Genomic DNA, 5,430 nt, shown 5'->3' with positions numbered 1-5,430 from the left:
ATTACCACAATTACTTGGCTCTATCTGGCTAATAATGAATAAAAATAGGGATATAAACAAACAGGTGTGGGTTTATAGGAAATATTATGAGAAGCCTTAACCCCCTCGTTGGAACATCCTGCATCATTTCTAGTACTAGCAGTGGTGGAGTCCGAGGTCTGAGTAGGTTCAGGAGACCATTGCCCCCAGGGGCGAGACGTGCTCCATGTAAATTGACTAACTCCATGTTTTCTTCCACTTTTGAAAGTCCTTTAAGGTTCTTAAATTATTTTTTCCCTTTTTTTAAAAAATTTTTCCTCAATTACACTTTATTCATTCTGCATCCCCCCATAAGCCCCTCCCTCCCCTCCTCCCCTCCCAATCCCCTTAAGTAAAATGTCCAATCCCCATCCGGAAAGGCAAAGAGGATGGAGCAGTTTTTTTTTTTTTAATATGGTGGATTACATTGATGGATTTCCATATATATTGAACCACCCCTGCATATCTGGGATGAAGTCAAAGTGGATGATATCTTTGATGTGTTCTGGGATTCGGTTTGCAAGTATTTTATTGAGTATTTTCACATCAATGTTCATAATAGAGATTGGCCTGAAATTCTCTTTCATTATTGGGTCTTTGTGTGGTTTAGGTACCAAGGTGACTGTTGCTTCATAGAACGAGTTTGGTAATGTTCCTTCTGTTTCTATTTTGTGGGAAAGTTTGAAGAGAACTAGAGTTAGCTCTTCTTTGATAGGCTGGTAGAATTCTGCACTGAAATCATCTGGCCCTGGGCTTTTTTCAGATGGAAGATTTTTGATGAAGCTTCTATTTCTTTAGGGTATATAGGACTCTTTAATTGATTTACCTGTTCTTGATTCAGCTTTGGCAAATGGTATAATTCATTTTTAAGAAGCATTGTAAAATTAGTTTTGTGTTACCCAAGTTAAGTGCTAAGTCAGAGTTTCATTTTAATAAGAATAAGGTGATGAATATTACTTCAGACTATGTAGCAATGAAAGCCACAGCTGTACCACATGTGTAAATTTTGAGAGGTCTACCAAGGAGATTAGATACTGTGGAGATTAGAGGACCAAGCTGTACTGGAAGTCAGTCAAAGATCTATAATGAAAGAACATAACTCTTCAAGTAAATGCATGTTGCTGAATTCATATATGCATAAAACTGCTGTACATTTAGGAATTCTTTAAATCAATGTCCAAGAAAAATGCAGTATTTACTTAGATAATAATTACAATGACTGTGCAACTTGAGGCTTTGTGTAAATTAAAACTCAGTGTTTGTTTGTGATATAGAGAAAATATTTTAGAATAAGAGTAATTTTATTGTATCATTTCCTTTGCTAGAGCACAGTGACAATAAGAGATAGAATAACTCTGAATAGATGTCATTATAGTTTTAAAATACTCGAAGACAGTAGAGCCCTTATTGCCTACACCTAAGGAAATCTATTCCATAGCCAGTGGTGTACTCCTGAAGAGAAGTGCAGGAAAATTTCATATATAACAAAGTGACAACTCCTAGAAAAGTAGATGTTCTAACAACAAGAAAATGATAGTAGTATGAATTGACTTCAATGTTAATCAGACTACTTTAGTTGCTCCACAACATATATACTGAAGAAGTCTTTCTCCTTATTTTATAGTAACTAGTCTCATTATCCTGTGGTCCTAAGTGCCAGATGCTAGAACTGATTCAACCCCCCCTTTCTCTAGTCTCATTCTTGATGTCAGAAGAGACCCCCCATGCTCTGTGTTTCCCTCATATAAGACTGACTGATCATATTAATACAGATTGTGGACCAGAACGCAATTGCATTTGAACCCAATTTTAAATTGACTGGCTTGCATCTATGAAGTTTAGTTCAATGTCAAAAATTAAAATTAACAAACATAATGGGCTAAACAGTAAAAACTAAGCTTCAGTTAAGATTCAAAACTTGTATTTTACTTTATTTTAACATTTGTTTAAATGGCATTTTCAAATAGGTAGTCATTTTAGCAGTGATTTTATGTCTTGTTCAAGGAAATATGTCTTAAAATAATTTTGCCTGTCTTGAACCTATGGGGATATTGTTCATCTGCTAGAGTCTCTTTAGTTCTTATGTGCATCAGTCCTGCTGTGTCTAGAAGACGCTGTTTTCCTGTAGTCATCCCTCTCCTCTGGCTTGTATAGTCCTTCTGCCTCTCTTTATGCATAGATCCCTAAGCCTCAAGGGAAGGGGTTTGATGAAGACATCTATTTAGGACTGAGTTCTCCAAAGTCTTTCACTCTTTACTCATTGTCTAGTTGTAGGTCTCTGTTAATTCCCACTACTTCAAGAAGTTTCTCTAATGAGGGTTGAGCAAGGTACTGATCTATGGATATAGCAATGCGTCATTAGGGAATTAGAGAGAGTACATAAAATTTGATAGGAAGGATCTGGGAGGAGTTGGGGAAAGTGGGAACATGATCAAAATAGATTGTGTGAATATTTTTTTCAATAAAAATAAAATAGATATTTTTCTTTAAGTAATTTATTGGGAGATAAATCTAAAGAAAATAAGATAAAGAGGCAGAGGTTAAAGAAGAGAACAAACAATGTGGTCTGGACAGTAGTCTAATTTCAGTCTGATCCATAGAATCTATAGTGAACAATACATGGATTTCATCCTCTTGATGCAAAGGAATAGACTTCTGTGTTGCTATATCTTAGTTATTTTCCTACTTCCATGAAAAAAATATCACAACAAAAGCAGCTTAAAAGAAAAGTTTGTTTTGCCTCTCTGTTAAAGTATATAGTCAGCTACAGGAGGGAAGTCATGGCAGCAAGAACTAGAGGTAGCTGGTCACATCATGTCCAGAGTCATCATGTCAAAAGAGTGATGAATGCTCGGCTCACTTTCTCCTTTTATTCGGGCTGGGACCTCAGCCATGGCATGGTGCCACCCATACTATCTGGGTCTTCTTACTTCAATTAACCTATTTTTGGTAACACTTCAAAGACCTAATTGAATATAGATAATTTCCCCCAGGTGTGTCCAGAGGCTTCCTGCTTGGGTGACTCAGATTCTGTCCAGTTGACAAGTGATATTAGCTATCATGTATATAATCATATAAACCTCAACCTCAGAAGATCTTTTTAACTCTGAAGTTATCAAAGACAGTACAGGTTGTTCTTACATGTTAGTAGGCTTTATTTTCTTTTTAGTTTTTTGGAGCACATGTATGTTTGTGCTCCATATGGTACTTATCCAACGTGAGACATTGGTATCTAGTTTCCCTAAAACTTTTTATGGAATCATAAGTCTTTCCCACATTGTTTTAACTCAATATTTGCCATATGCTAAATTCTTTTAGATATCTAATTTTATTTTTGAACTTCTAAAATTCTTTCTTATACTCACAAACTAAAATACTATACTGATTTTATTCATATAATTGCATAGTAAAAATTTCAATTTCTAAGGGTAATTGACTTTGTAACTATTTTCCTCACAATTTATATTTTCATTAAAAAATCTGTAGAATCTATTCATCTAATTGAAAAAATTATTTTCACTTCCAAATCATGAGTGCCATTTTTTTCTTCTTTATCAGTCAAGAGTTTCATCAGAGTCCAAACAATTGAGAAAATATGCAGAGGAAATTAATGTAGGGCTTAGACAATAGACAATTGCAGTTGTGGCCTTTAGTGGTATTTCCTTTGTTGGATTCTTTAGTTGTCTGTTGACTTTAACATGAAGTATTTAACCTAATGATATGAGATGTTGGAAGGGGCATCCACTGCATTCCAGACAATTCCTTTCTTATTTCTTATTATAGTAGCAATCCAGTTTCCCTATGTCCTCAGTAGGTAAACCACCCAATTAATATTGTAACCTTCTTCTTTGCTTGTTTATTTAATAGCATAACAGCTAGAAATGGTCATGTGACAGTTTCAGTTTTCAGGTTTAGTGAACTATTACTATGACCTGTAATGAAACATTTCTTTTGAGACTTCTGGATAAGCAAAACCCAATTGTGTAGGATGAAATCCAGACTATTTACTAATTTATTCATAAACTAGAAGTGACAGAATTTATTCTCATTTCCTGCTTTGGTCCTTGGACCCATGTATCCTGGCTCTTGAATAACACCATGCACTTAGAAACATATACTGAATCATAGAGGATATTGCCCCAGCAATGTAAGGGCTTGCCACTTAGCTGGGTTTTTACATGACTTTAAAAGGTTGACTGCAGTGATCTAACAGGGCAGCTGCTTTAGAGTGGGCTTAAGAAGCATGTATGTTGGAAGCATTGGTACACTGTATTATAATAATTTATTGAACATAGAAGCCATGGATTTGAAAAAAAAAAAGAGCAAGTAGGGGGACATAGCAAGGTTCTGGATGGAAGAAAGGGAATCAGGAGTGGTGTAATTACAATGTTCAAAAATAAAATTTACTGAGACTGACATTCAACCAAGGACCATGGATGGATATAACATAGAACCTCTGCTTGGATGTAGCCCGTGATAGCTCAGTAACCAATTGGTTTCCCATAGTGAGGGGAACAAGGACTATTTCTAACAGGAACTCAATGGCTGGCTCTTTGACCTCCCCACCTCCCAAGGGAGAAGCAGTCCTGTTAGGCCACAGAGGAGGACTTTGCAACCAGTCCTGAAGATACCTGATAAAACAGGATCAGATGAATGGGGAGGAGGTTCCCCCTTATCAGTGGACTTGGAAAGGGGCACGGTGGAGATGAGGGAGGGAGGGTGGGATTGGGAGGGAATGAGGGAGCGGGATACAGCTGGGATTCAGAGTTAATAAAATGTAACTGATAAGAAAAAAATAAAATTAAAAAAAGAAAAAAGAAATAAAATTTAAAAAGTTCCTTGGTTTGAATGGCATCCTATACCTTTTTTAATTTTAATTTTTTACATTCATTACATCTCAAATACAGTTTTCTCCACTTTCCCTTCTTCCAGTGTCCCTCACACACCTCCCCTCTCCCTTCCTCCATTTACCTCCCCAAACAAGCAAGCCTCCCAGGGATATTGTGCCAAACATGATACAAGAAATTACAGTAAGGGTAGGCACAAACCTTCATGTAAGGGCTAGATCGGGCAACCCTTTAGAAGGAAAAATGGTCCCAAGCACCAGCAAGAGTCAGAAGTACCCGGACTTCCACTTCAAGGAGTCTCACAAGAACACCAACTACACAACTGTAATGTATATGCAGAGGCCATACCATATATGTTCAGACCTATACAGAGTTCATTATTGTCACTTCAGTGTTTGTGAGCCCTTAGGAGCCCTGCTTAAATGATTCTGTGGGCCGTGTTTTTGTGCTGTGTTTGACTTCTCTTTCTCCTAGAATCCTTCCTCCCCTCTTTGCCGGGGTTGCCCTGTTTTCACCTAGTTGGCTGTGGGTCCCTGCTTCTACTCCTATCACTTGCTATGCAATG

Source organism: Meriones unguiculatus, chromosome 5, assembly GCF_030254825.1.
Source record: "Meriones unguiculatus strain TT.TT164.6M chromosome 5, Bangor_MerUng_6.1, whole genome shotgun sequence".
In the NCBI taxonomy this organism is placed as follows: Eukaryota; Metazoa; Chordata; class Mammalia; order Rodentia; family Muridae; genus Meriones; species Meriones unguiculatus.
Note: the sequence above shows the minus strand (reverse complement) of the source record.